General features: G+C 37.3%; 1 protein-coding gene across 1 annotated transcript in view; it reads left to right on the top strand.

Annotated features, from left to right (window-relative positions):
* Positions 1-15,245, top strand: part of MCPH1 (microcephalin 1) — a 440,996-nt gene that overhangs the window by 317,782 nt on the left and 107,969 nt on the right. The window lies entirely within an intron of this gene.

Below are 15,245 nucleotides of genomic sequence, written 5' to 3' on the forward strand. Positions count from 1 at the left end.
TAGTAGGAGCCTTAACAGGTCCTTGTAGATATGCACTGGTATATCTTACAAAAATTCTAAAAAAAAAAAATAACAAATAAAACCGTTTTTAGATATTTTTTTAATATGGTAAATTATTTGGGGAATGCTTTAAAAAAAATTGTAAAACCAATAATAATAATAAAAAAATACTTGCCTTATAACATCTTGAAACTGCAAAACTTAGATTGCTGACTGCTGTTTCAGACAAACCCTCCAACACTAGGAAGCCACACATTCTCCTCTACAGTGTCTGTTATTATCCTAAAAAGCTATATACACCATGATATTTTAGCAAAACAAGTCTTGTGTTTGTCTTTTATTTCCCCCATATGCCTTTGGTGCTGTCAGACAAACATTATTATTGATTTTAGAAGGTATATATTTTATCAGTTCTTGTACATCTCTTGCCTTACCAAATACATTTTCTATATTGGCCACAGAAAGCACTACACCATTAGTATTAAATATGATACCCAAATTAAATTAAAAATAAAATTGCAATCATGAGTTCTAAAGATTATGCCAAATTGTCATTAGAAGGAAGAAAAAGTACGTGTTGTACATTTATTGTTCAAAGTTAAGGAAATTAAATTAAAGTGAAAAAAATCAATTCTATTACAATAAGGAAAATACTTTGAAGGGACCTTTTTTTGTAAATGATACATAAATAGATGCAAAAAAAGTTGACATATAATTATCCCTCATTCGCTACCAGTGAGCAATCCTGGCCCTTTAATATTCATCAGGAGATGTGTAAATGTCCTACAAATTTATGGTACATGTAATTAATGAACAGAACTACTCTGCAAGCTAATTATTACCTTGCTTTATAGAGTCATATATGATTTTTTTATTTATTTTTTTACTTCTTTCATGAACAAAGCTGTTTGCAGTGACTGTATAGGCAATTGCATAAAAATAAGAGAGACTGTAATAGTTATTGTGAACACCTTAGAAAAATGTCAATCCAGCCTATAACATATTAAGTCACCAAAGTGGGGGTATAGAGGGACTTATAACTGCAGCATTTGTCTTACAAAATGCTATCAGATACATATTGAAAGGAGACAGGGACAATTGAGTTCCTTCAACATAAATGCAACAGACACAATTATTGATCATAAATGGATGTCCTTTTAATTCATTATTATGATTCGGTTCTTGTTTTGAAATTTTGCTACTTCATACCAAGATTTGTCCTATAAAAAAAATAAAATAAACCATATCCATTTATTTTTGTAACAGTGTTACTTTCCATGTGATGTTTTACTGTGGGTTTTTTAATGCCATATAGTATCAAGCATAGTAAATCTATTCCATATATTTCTGATGTGCTCAGTTGTATAGTAAACCTGGCGGGCTCATTTGCAGCCCTGTGACTTTTTTTGTTGATGATTTTGTTCTCTGTGTTATCACCTTCTGTACAGTTGTTAATGGCTTATTCACATCAGTTCTTGTTCAAACAAGGTATTATGTGCCCTTGTATTGCTATTTTAGGGTTTCTTATCACAGTGAAGTGACTAGAAGCTGATTTTTCAAGTTGCCAACACTATCTGCTGAAGGGAACTCCAGACAACCTTTCTTGGAAAGCCCTGGGAAAGCTGCCATTTACGTTTTCATGTGTCATGATATGGACATGTAAACATACTCTGTGTAACTGATGCTGAACAGTGAGGTGGATATTGTATGTATGTATATATATTTAATATAATTTTAGATCATTTTAATATGAACTTTGATTACACCATCAATGGATTTACAGCGGTTTACACATTCGTGACATTTGTATTTGTAACACAACATAACTCTTGCCTGCAAATTAATGTAAAACATTTTTATCTTACACACACAAAAATGCTGTAAAGGAAAATGTGAAGGAAAAAAAACACTAGCATAAAGCATCTACTTACAATGATAATATATATAATCTCTCCATCTGTATATCATGTCATTTTTATATATTTTGCATTTTATCATATAATTAGTAGGTTGCCTATCACATATTTTATGTGTCTATATGCCCCCTTCTGATAACCAACATACATTTGCTTTCTTCTCATAAGCATGACTGTTCAATGCTGTTGTTCAGCTCGCCTTTTTCACCCCATCAATTAGTATGTGATTTTTTAAATTTTTTTAGGTAATGTTACTGTGTTGTGTTGCTGTCGTTTACAAGAACCTCTTACTACCAAGACAGCGCAATTGTGACATTCTGGTCTGATATATGGGGAGCTGCACTATAGCTTCAACATCACTGTGCTGGTTTCTGTTATATTTTTTATTTTTTTACAATAAGTTAGTTTTGTGTTTTTATTACATTTAGCTATATTATAAAACTAATTGAAAACACAGATACTGTGATGAAAAGACATACTAAAGATAAACAATATATGCACTTTTAGTTTTCATTGGTCAATGGAGAGAATGTGTTATATCGTGCCTGGTAGCTTTGCAAACATGTATGATTATCATTGGACATCCTCCTGCTGACACTTAGTATCAATTTCTGTTATGTTTATGGCAGTGAATGGCTAGGTGCCAATCTTCAGTGGCATTATGCTGACTATAGGTTAGTAACAATGTAGAACTTGGGCTATTTCTGGGCTACTTATTTCATGATGATAACTAGTATTTTGAGGTTTTCGCAGCTCATTTTTGAGATAGAAACCAGACAACATATATTTCCTCTGGGGACAAAAGAGGGGATTAAGCTATGGCTGGAAATATTATGTCCTTCATTGCCAGGGAGATGCTATTTTCGTCACTCTGTGTTCTTGAGAAGGCATGGCAGCCAAATTCAAAAACAGAGGCCAGGGAACGCCTGTGTGAGCCCAATGCACTGACCCTATCCAGCTATGCATTTTCATTGCTTCTAGTTAAAGAATCTGTGTGTTAACTGTGAGTTGACAAACTAAAACCGGGCTCAAGCGAATACTTAGACTGGACAACAATTTAAATAGCTTGCCCTTCAGAGAGCCGCTACTCCGTTCTCAAGCTGATTTCACCTTAAAGGGACACTATAGTCACCTGAACAACTTTACCTTAATGAAGCAGTTTTGGTGTATAGAACATGCCCCTGCAGCCTCGCTGCTCAATCCCCTGCCATTTAGGAGTTAAATCCCTTTGTTTATGAACCCTAGTCACACCTCCCTGCATGTGACTTGCACAGCCTTCCATAAACACTTCCTGTAAAGAGAGCCCTATTTATTTATTAAGTTCTGTTTAAGATTTTCTTATCCCCTGTTATGTTAATAGCTTGCTAGACCCTGCAAGAGCCTCCTGTATGTGATTAAAGTTCAATTTAGAGATTGAGATACAATTATTTAAGGTAAATTACATCTGTTTGAAAGTGAAACCAGTTTTTTTTTTTCATGCAGGCTCTGTCAATCATAGCCAGGGGAGGAGTGGCTAGGGCAGCGACAGTGAATTGAGCAGTGAAATTGCAGGGGAATGATCTATACACTAAAACTGCTTTATTTAGCTAAAGTAATTTAGGTGAATATAGTGTTTCTTTAACTGCTGGGACTTACTGAAGGGCAATCTTTTGAGGTTTCTCTGAGCTCTTCTCATATTTTCTGTTTGTTAAACTGCAAGTTGCACACAGATTGCAACAATTTTGAACAAAGTAGAAGAATAGGATAATTTCAACAGAGCTACTAATTGAAGGTATTGTCCCTTCAATCTCATCTACAATATTTCATTCTAACTCTCTAGCCAGAAAGACAAGAGTTAAAATTAAGTGTAATAAAAATGTATTAAAAACTGTGAAATATGGAGCAGTTGAGCATTGCAGTTTCTGTAATGTTCTTTCAAAAGCTTAACCCTCAAACATCAAAGTCCCATAGTTGGGGAAGAGTGGGAGGGCTTGTGGCATCAATCACATCAGTGGTGCTGGCTATAGGTGGTGGACTGCCCAAAAATCAGGACAATTGGTGATTGGATATGTATTCCTAATACTATAATTGTTTGGGGTTTTTTTTGTTGGTTTTTTTTAAACAGTGTTAGTGCTAAAGATCTTTAAAAAAAAGAACAAATTCATTATATGAGAACACTTTAGTTTATTTCTCCGCAGTTTAAATCTTTACAGTCTTTTGTTTTGAAATTGCAGTGCACTTGGCTATGAGAAAATATATACATGTTTTATACAAGAAATTATTTTATAATATAAATGACTATCTTTGGCCTGTAGTTAGTCTATGCCCTTAGTGCATCCCTAACACGTCCTAAAACAGAAATTCCCATTTAAAATGTTTAATTGCCACATTCCTTAGATGTGATCCTATACCAAGTAAAATATTAATAGTACCTGCTACAAGATAATATATATTACAATAACTTTTCTGTGAACATTTTATGATCATTAGATTTTTATTTGCTTATTAGATTTTTTTCCTATGTTTTAATCTGTTTTGAGACCCCTAAACATAAAGCAGACAATGATCCCAAATGACAACAGCTTAGGTCTTTAACAAAACGAGCATTTTCTGCATACCAGCATGCTTTTAGATCCTGTGCTTGTTGCAGGCGAAAAGATTTACACTCAACCATAGTTGATAAGATTGTTTACTGAGACAAATATACAATTCCCTATATGAAGAAAATGGCTTAGATCTATCATCTCACACTTGCTTGTTAGGCAGGTTTTCGACTCAATATCTAAAATGTAAATTACAGAGTGCGTTAATTTTTTATTTATTTTTTAAGTAAAAAATAAAATGCTACATGTGAAATAAAAAGCCTACGAATAAAATGGCATAGGAATATATATTTCTAATTATTGTATTTAATGGATAAACATTGCCAATCAGTACCCAGTAATGCAGAGTTAAAAAATAGAAAAAATGAAATATCTTAGTTTTGATTGTGAGGGCTGGAAGCTTTTAACATGAGACTCATGGTTAGTTGTCTTATTATGCAACATAGACCCAAGCCTGGGGCAACCTGGAAATCAGGGGCATCTGGCTGCCAGCTGCCATGTTTGTGAGTTGCAATAGAACAGTTTTCACAGTAAATTGATCACTTATATCATTTAAATTGGATTACGGTGTTCTGCAGAACCAAACTGATAAAACTTAGTAATGGCTGTCCATTGTAGTGTTTTGTTAAGAAAGTAAATAAAAATGTATATATTAGAGCTGCATCAGGTAACATTCACGCCATTCTTTGAGCATCTCCTGATGAAACTACAATGCAAAAAAAGAACCCTCCTTTAAGATTCTACATTATCTCTGCCGTGCTGAGAATTTTAAATCCTACGGTATTGATATCTCAGGTGGATACCTTGCTCAATACCTCTGACTTGACTCAAACCCATTAATATGGCCACAGGTTTCTCAAAACAATAGTGCGTTTTTGGATCTAAATACATTTGACCAAATTATTAAATCATTATAAATGTTCCAATAAAAAACTGTATTCTTTTTCTGACAAATACCCTGTATTTAGGCCTCAATTTAATATTTTTAGATAAACTTTTAAAATGATTTATATTTTGAAAAATATTTTGATATAATGATATTTTTTTTTTATAATTATATATTTTTTGATACATTAATATATATTTTTTATTTTTTAGCACTCAATCCAAAAAAATTACATCAAGGTCATAATTACAACAGTAGTTCTAATAATTGACTCTTCCTTCAAGGGCCACTAAAGGCGCCTAAATCTCAATTAGGTTGTCCTTTTTTAGTTAACCCTGCAATGTAAAACATTGTTTAGTAGATACAGCAGTGCTTTTATTGCAGGGTTAAATATGCCTCTAGTGAATGTTTTCCTGACAGCAACTAGAGGGGCTTCCCTAAGGACAGAGGCACTCAGTTCTATCAGCTAACTTCTAGTTGAATGGAGAGTAAAGTTCAGGCTGCGCATGCACTTTTGGATTGGACAAGAAGAGGATTCGGCATGACACAGTGGCGTAGCTAGAGCTTTTGCCGCCCGGGGCTTCCCCTGAGTTTGCCGCCCCATCTGACCCATGTCATGCCTAGTGCAGTCGCAGACGTCCGTGGCTGCACCTGGCACACCTGTTTTAAGTACCCAACACCTCTAGCCCAAAACTGTTTACAACCTTTTCAAGCTTTTTTAAGATTCACACCCACTAAATACATGCCTGAAAAATTCATTGTGCACTGTGTTTGTGTATGTGTAATGGATGCATTGTGCGTTTCTGTGGATGTGTGTAGGAATACATTTTTGTGTGTGTCAGTAGGGATGCATTGTATGTTTCTGTGCATGTGTGTCTGTGTGTGTAGGAATGCATTGTATGTTTCTGTGCATGTGAGTCTGTGTGTGTGTAGGGATGCATTGTACGTTTCTGTGTGTGTAGGGATGCATTGTGTATGTGTGCGTGTGCAGTGTGCGAGAGAGAGTTTGTGTGTCTCTTTCACCCCCAGGCCCCTCTGTGTGTCTGCCTCCCGAGTCCCTCTGTGTGTCTTTCTCCCCTACCAGCCCCTTTGTGCTTCTCTTTTACCCCTTCCTCAGCCTCTCTGTTTGTCTCTTCCAATACCTGCATCCCTTAATGATCTCATTCACTCCCCCCCTTCCCTTAGTGGTCTCCTCTCCTCCACCTGTCCCTTAGTGCGCCCCCCCCCTCCTACCCCTTATAGCTCTCTCCTCCTGTCTCTTTGTTCTCTCCCCTCCTGTCCCTTTGTTCTCTCCCCTCCTGTCCCTTTGTTTTCTCCCCTCCTGTCCCTTAGTGCTCTCCCCTGCCCCACTGTCACTTAGTGTCCCCCTCCCTTTCCTGTCCCTTAGTGTTCCTTTCCCTCCCGCCTTAGGGTTACTCTCCCCTCCATTCACCTTAGTGTTTCTCCCCTCCCTTCCCTGTCCCTTAGTGTGCCCCACCTTCTCTGTCGCTTAATGTGTCCTCCCCCTTCCCTGTCACTTAGTAGCCCTCTCCCCTCCCTTCCCTTTAGTGTTACTCCCTCCCCTCTTAGAGGTCCTTTCCCCTCCCTTCCCTTTCCCTTTGTGTCCTCCCCGATCCCTTCCCTGTCCCTTAATGTTCCCCCCTTCCCTGTCCCTTAGTGGTCCTCTCCCCCCCTTCCCTGTTCTTAGTGTTCCCCTCACTCCCCTGTCCCTTTCCCAGTCCCTTAGTGGTCCTCTCCCCTCCCTTCCCTGTCCATTAGTGTGTGTGTCCCTTCCCTGCCCCTTAATGTGTGTCCCCTTCCCTGCCCCTTAGTGCTCCTTTCTTCTTCAGCTAATAGGCAAACAAAATTGTCCTGCCTACGTTTTATCGAAATCCTGTTCATTTTGAAGAAGTTCTTTATAAATTAGATGTTAAACATACTCTACAAATGTGTGCCCCCCCCCCTTCCCTGTCCCTTAATGTGTCCTCCCCCTTCTCTGTCCCTTAGTGGTTCCCACCCCCCTTCCCTGTCCCTTAGTGGTCCCCCCCCTCTCCCCTGTCCCTCAATGTGTCCCCTCTTCCTTGACCCCAAGTGTTCCTCTCACTCCCCCCTTAGTGGCCCTCTCCCCTCCCATCATGTACCTCTCCCTCCCCCATTAGTGGCCCTCTCCCCTCTCTTCCCCTTAGTGTTCCTAAGACAAAAATATTAAGTCACATTACAAAAGTGCTATGTTACGTATACACTTTACACAGAATAGAAATTAAAAAACACAAATTGTGGTTTGCGTGAAAACCCAGAATATGCATTTGTTAGTAATAAAAGGAAAGTAAACAAATTTGGCTCCTTTAGCAAACAGGGAACTCCAACCATTTTGGATATTTTTTCAGGTCCTTGGAATTTGGAACTTTCACCTATCACCTCGCTTAGGTTTGTCCTCCAATCATATTGATTCCACGGGTTGTGAAGAAAGTATGATCAGACAGAGCCCTGGTGATTGCAGTAATGCCATTCTGGAGAAAGATTGCATGGTTTTCCAAACTGCTAGACCTTTCAATACACTGAAACATGAACCTACAGACAAGGAGTTCTTGGAAACTTGTAAGCTGACAGCATGGTTTCTTAGTGGGAAATCTTCAAATTACAAAGTTTGGATCAAGAGGTTATAGACATTTTAGTTAAAGCCAAGAAGTCTTCAACTTCTTGTATTTATCATCGGATTTGCAAAAAGTTTTTTGTTGGTATATTTCCCAAAATATCGACCCTTTTAATTGCTTCCATTCAAAATATTTAGCAATTTTTGCATTTGGCACTTCACTAAGGGCCTTAAAGGAAAACTATAATGTTAGAAATACAAAAGTGTTTACCAAACGCTATTGTGTCCCTGTGCTCCCCCCCTCGTGGTCCACTCCACCAGTCTCTACAAGAGTTTAAAAATCCTTGTTAGACTTACCCGATTCCAACACCAATGTCTCTCAACGGGGACTGTGAGCGCATTAGGCACTTATTTAACTGACATTGGATGTCTTTATGCAGACTGTGAAGAAGTCCAGCATCATATGATCAAAGGTCACTTAGCAAGCAGAAAGTGCCTCTAGTGGCTGTCTGATTGACAGCCACTAGAGGCATATTTACCCTGCAATGTAATTATTGTAGTTTCTCAGCAACTGCAATAATTAACATTGCAGAGTTAAGGGGACAGAGGCATTGCACTCAGACCACATCAATCAGCTGAAGTGGTCTGGTTGCCTATAGTTTACCTCTAAGCCCGTCTCCATTAAAGTTAAAATTTCAGCCGTCCGTTTCTTGACTATTACCCATACCTCCCTTGGAGGTAGGTAATTGGAGATGCACTTTTTTACTTGCCTGTATGAATTGCATTAAAACCTTTTGTAGTGTTTTGCAAAATAGAGAATTCCTAGGAGTATCATTTTAATTTTAATACCCAGAGAAGTAATGTAGTTGCTCCGCCAGTCAAACAGATTTGTTGACTTGAGCGATACCACTTATTTGGTGTTTAGGTTGATCGACATGGCTTGGCTTTTAGCTTGGTTTAACTTGTAGTATGACAAGTTGCCATATTCAGTCAGCAGTGACAAAGCAGTTTTTAAGGAAGTTTTAAGGAAGGATGTCATCCGCAAATTGGGAGATACGGAAGTCAATACCATGGGGACACGCTAAGAGAAGGTCTCCCACCTTGGTGTCTGAGAGGTGAGAAAGAAGGTTTATCAGCTTTCTAGTGTTGTCTGGGCCTTGACGGGTTTTGATAAAGCCTGATTGGTCGTTGTGTATTAGGTTAGGCAAAAGCATTGCAAGTCTATTAGCACTGAGTTTGGTGTAAAATTTGTATCACTGTTTAGAAGGGAAATGCGGCGGAAATTGGCGCAGTGGGTGGCAGTTTTTTTTTCCATTCTTTGGTAGGGTTGAGATATGGGCCTGTAACATTTACCTGGGTAATTTCCATATTGAATAACTGTAGTTAAAAAAAAGTCATGATAGATCCAAAAAGGTGGCCGATGTGGGCGGACGTGCACGTGAGGACGTGAGCACGTCGGGAGGCGGGTCTAGGAGGTGCGTGTGAGAGGCGCCCGGCGGGAGATGAGGGAGTAGGCAGCGACCGCGGCTTACAAGCGACCACGACTCGATGAGGAAGACGGAGCAGTAAGCGGCAGCGGCAGAGACGGAGTAAGCGGAGTAAGCGGCAGAGACGGAGTAAAAACGGAGCAGTGAGCGGATAGCTCTACATCGATAAGGGAAGTGCTTAAAATTTGTGCTTAAAATATTTAAACCACGTTGGGGGATAAGACCTGACTCAGTTGGAGGGGGACGAAAAGACAAGGGGACAAAATTGTTGCCTACAAATAGGAGGTCCAAGTTAAATAAGTGGAGTAAGTTAAGCCCACATATAACCGTAGTGGGAATTTTTTCTTTTTTTCTCCCTATTTTTTCTATCTACGTCGGTATTATAATTTACTCTACTTTTATTAAAGTTTACTTCTGGTAAAACATGGTAACAAGCAGGATATAGCAGGATATAATAGCAACAAAACCTTGCAACAAAATCTTGGTAAAATCTTTTGCAAAATCTCTGCATATAAAAATTGTACTTAAGGAAGTTTTCGCTGCTGCTGCTAAAAGTCAAAGCGGCTTGAAAGAGGCTTGAAAGAGGCCTGAAAGAATCTGAGCGAACCTCCTCCCCTCAGACTCAGGAAAGAAATCCAATATGGCGTCTAAGAGACAAATAAAAAGCAAAGAAAAAAAAGATGACTCTCAGCCAACTAGGTTGTCAGGTTTTTTTTCCCCCAACAAAGAAAAACCGGGGCACAAAGAGAACGAAACGATATTCCATGATCAGAACACGCAAACAACAGTTGTGCTCAATACAGATCATAGGAATTATGCGAATTATGTGTCTCAAGATTTCCTGGTGAACAAACTAGACGAGCAAATGGCACAGATTGCTAGCCAGATTGTTAACAGCTCAAATACAATTAAAATGGAGATGGAGAGAATTAATACCAAATTGAGCTCGGCATTAGAAAAAATTGATAGAATGGAAGACCAAATAAATAATATGCAACGGGAGAACACTCAAACAGAAGCTTTAATACAGCAAATAAACTTAAAGATTAGAGACCTTGAAGATCGGTCGAGGAGGTGCAATGTTCGTTTCAGAAATATATCTGAATCTATAACCCAAGACCAATTACAGGATTTTTTACTCTCCTTCTTTCAAGAAGCTGGCTTGCAGAAGGAAATACCTCAACCTATAATAGAACGAGCACATAGATTAAGAAAGCCTCATGAAGTTCCTGCCCATTATCCAAGAGATGTAATAGTTTGCTTCTCCTCCTATACATACAAACAACAATTGTTAAACCTGCTGAGGAACAAGGACAACTTATCGGAGATTTTAAGGACATCATTACATTCCAAGATCTCTCAATGCAAACAAGAAAATGGAGAAGAACATTTTTTCAAGCCTTAGACCCATTGAAGCAAAGAAACGTGAAATACAAATGGGTACAATCATCCAAAATAATTGTGTGGTGGGAAGAAAAATGGATACCATTCACTTCAGCTAAAGAACTAGAAGCATGGACAAAATCATTAACCCTCTAATAACTTTAAGAGAGCTGGGAGAGATGAGAGATATGGGAGTAAAAGAAGAAGGCGGTGGCTTTTTTTTTTTTTTTTTTTTTTCTTTTTTTCTTTTTTTTTTTTTTTCCTGTAAGAAGAGTATGGGTTAAGATATATCTATAAGGGATACAAGATGCCCACTTGGGGACAAAATTGTTTTAAGAATGTGGGGAATAAATCACTTACTATAGAAACATAGAGATAGAGAAACAATTTACTAGAATTATATATGTAACTGAAAAGTTTACAGAGCACGGTACAATTGAAAGTGTTTATAATTATATGTCACTATTGAATTTGCTAAGGGGAATAAGGAAAAAAAGCTTAATACTGAGGTATGACAACACGAGTGTTTTTTTTTTTTGTTTTTTTTTTGATTTAGGTTGGAGATATACCTACTTTTGATCCAGTAAAGGATTTTAAGATATGAGATGCCCGGTGAGGGGCTAAAAGGGTTTTAGGAAAGTGTGGAACAATTACTTAGTATAGAAACATAGATAAAGGTGAGGTGAGAGAAATAATCTCTACAATTATATTAGTAACCTAAGAGTTTTATAGAGAACGATATAACCAAAAGCTTGCACAAGCACACGGCACTACTGAATCGGTTAAGGGTAGTATGGAGAAAAAGTTTAAAACGAGGAATGTTAACACGAGTGCCTTTTTTTTTTTTTTTTTTTTTTTTTTTTTGTATTTATCACAGAATACATATATAAGGGTATGGGTAGAGAATGTATCATTATAATTTATACTAGAAAACCTAGAGCCTACAGAGATCGTTATAACTGAAAGGTAGTATTATTAATACGCCACTATAAAATTGGTTAGTGTAAATTGGAAACAGTTTAAATCATAGAAGAAAGGAAAAGAAAAAAGAGAAAAGAAAGAAAGGATATATATATTTTTTTTTTTTTTTTTTTCCCTCTCCTTTTCCCTCCCCCAGTCGCCCCTCCTCGACTCTCACTTAGAGTCCCGCCTGATGCTTATATTAAGCATAAATCTCGGAGTAGCGATCTACTCACGAGACGGGGGCTATCCGCTAGAGACTAAGGTTAGTCCTAGGCGAGATAGGTAAAGATGTGGTACCAGAAAAGGTTCCCGATTAATGTAGTGTTGTTTGTTATGAATATGTGTTATCTGAAGGGTCTTAAAGGCAAGAGGCTAGAAAATAAAGAGAGAGAAGGTAAATATGGTTAAGTTTCTGTCTATAAATGCTCAGGGCCTAAATACTATGCACAAAAGATCTATGATACGCAACCAAATGATAAAAGAAAAGATTGATATTTGCTTAGTCCAGGAGACACATTGGAGACAAAATGAGAAACCCACATGGGGAGGTAATAAGTTTCCAATTATCCTACATGCATCCATGAAAGATAAAAAGAAAAGAGGTGTAGCAATGATAATTTCGGATATGGTTAAGTGGGAGAAACTCTATCAGGATTTAGATACGGAAGGCAGATTTATGATTTTGGTGGCGAAGATAAATGACGTGAAATTCACCATAATTAATCTATATCTTCCGAATGTAGCTCCAGTTTCCCAATTAAAGAAAATATTAAACAAAGCGGATTTGGTTAAAACAGGGATATATATAGTGGCGGGCGACTTTAACTGCATACTGGATCCACAAAAAGATAAAAAATTGCTGAAAGGGAGCTCACTGAACAAAGCAGTAATTAAAAACGCTAGTTCTTTGACCAACATTAAAAACAATTATGATTTATTTGACGTCTGGCGTCTCCAAAATCCGGATGTAAGAGATTATACTCTTCTATCGAGAGTATACTACACATACTCAAGAATTGACATGATCTGGGGAAATATGAATCTAGTAGATAACTTGACTAGGATAGATATTGTAGAAAACGTCTGGTCGGACCATAGTATGTATATATTTGAACTAAAAGACAATCTGACAGCTAGAAGGAACTCAACTTGGAAATTAAATAATTACTTGCTATATAATAAACATAGCAAGTCCAAGCTGGAGAATCTGATAAAATGCTTTTTTGAGGAGAATGACCCTTTGGATACCTCAAATCTCAACACTTGGTGCTGTTTCAAAGCAGTGGTAAGAGGCTACCTTATAAAGCTAAATCATGAAGCTAAAGGTAAAGAAAAAAGACTAGGAGACCTGCATATTGAACTCTATAAGCTTACAACTGATAATAAAAATGAGCCTACTATGGAGAGAGGTAGAAGAATAGCAGAAGTTCAAAAAAATATTTTACAATGTTTGAATATTAAGATAGCAAATAATATAAAGAAATTAAAACTTAGATTCTATTGCAGAGGAAATAAAACAGACAAGATGTTAACTAATAAGCTGAGGAAACAACAGGCTAAGGCGCGCATATCCAAGATTGTATATAACTCAAATACCTATATAAATCCAAAAGAGATTGGAGACTGTTTTAGAGATTACTACGGGTCATTATACAATCTTCCCGTAGAAACCTCTGTAATAAAGATTAAAGAATATTTAACCAGTACAAAGTTAAAAAAAATAGATCAAATTCAGAAGGATAGTTTGAATAAAGGGATTACAGAGGACGAGGTGATTAGGGCTATATCTAAAACCCAGAAGCTAAAAACACCAGGCCCAGATGGGTTTTCTAATTTGTTTTTTCATACTTATAAATCTATTTTGAGTTCACATCTAGCACTAGCGTTTAATGATGCAGTGAAAATAGGTAGCTTCCCGGAAGAGATGACAAGAGCAAATACGCTTCCCATCCTGAAACAAGGAAAAGATCCAGCTGTAGTATCTAGCTACCGTCCCATCTCTCTAATCAACTCAGATGTAAAAATATTCTCATCCATCCTGGCAGACCGCCTTAAAAGTATTATTAAAACTCTTATCAATAATGACCAAATAGGTTTCATACCAGATAGATGGGTGGGATCCAATTCAAGAAGAATTATAAGTGTTATAGACAACGCTAACAAGAAACATATTCCTCTTATGACCCTAGCAGTCGACGCAGAAAAAGCCTTTGATAGGCTAAACTGGAAGTTTTTAGAACTAACCCTAGAAGCCTATGGAATAGATGGCTGGATGATAAGAGGAATTATGGCCCTATATAAAAACCCTTCTATTAGGATAGTAGGCCCTAATGTATGTTCAGATTGGGTATCAGTTAATAATGGAGTCAGACAAGGGTGCCCGCTCTCACCTCTATTATACATCCTCTCAATAGAACCCTTAGCGGAAAATATTAGAAACAATGTAGATATAAAGGGATACAAAATAGGAGAAAAAGAACTAAAAATTAGTCTTTATGCGGATGACATCCTTCTGACAATCACTGACCCAGTTAGATCTTTGAAACATCTGATGGGAGAAGTTAGACGGTATAGCCAACTAGCAAATTATAAACTTAACAATGAAAAAACAGTCGTGATGAGCATTGAATTAGATAAAAAGTCAAGAGAGGAAATTAGCAATCTCTACGCATTTACATGGGCACCTCAGAAGTTTGACTGCTTAGGAATAACCATTACGAAAAATATAGAGAGAATGATGGAAGAAAATTTCTTAAGCTTGTTAAAAAGTACAAACTTACTACTCAAAGATTGGAGAAGTGCGCAGATTACCTGGTGGGGTCGTATTAATGTCATCAACTCCTATATTATCCCTAAGTGGAACTATTTATTTCAAATGATTCCACTCAGGGTTCCAGATAGTTGGTTGACATTATTACAGAATAATCTAGAGAACTTTATTAATAAAGGTAAGAAAAATAGAATAAACAGGAAAATCCTATCACTAAAAACCAAGGACGGTGGATTAAATTTTCCCAATATAAGAGTTATATACTGGGCAAATGTGATTACACATATGTACAGGTCCCAGACGGTGACGGCTAGGAAAGAAAGTTGGTTTTGTATGGAAATGGAAGATTTAGGTCTAAAAAGTTCAGAGGGCATATTATGGAATACAAAACCTTTAGGTAAAATGGAGATCGATATCAAAAATAATATTATATGGGCTCAAATGGTGCCAGTATGGGAGGAAATCAAAATGAAAATGTCTCTAAAACATGCGATTTTGGATACAGCAAATCTGAGAACAATAGAAGCCAATATGAGGGACATCTCTCTAGATAGCTGGCGAACCCAGGGAATATATAAAGTCTCGCAGATATTAGGTGCAGCTAACATATTGCCTTTTGATATTATTGTACAGAAATTCCATCTGTCCCAGCGAGAAGTATTTACGTACCTGAGACTTAAATATTT

The sequence above is a fragment of the Pelobates fuscus genome, chromosome 2, assembly GCF_036172605.1.
Source record: "Pelobates fuscus isolate aPelFus1 chromosome 2, aPelFus1.pri, whole genome shotgun sequence".
Taxonomy (NCBI): Eukaryota; Metazoa; Chordata; class Amphibia; order Anura; family Pelobatidae; genus Pelobates; species Pelobates fuscus.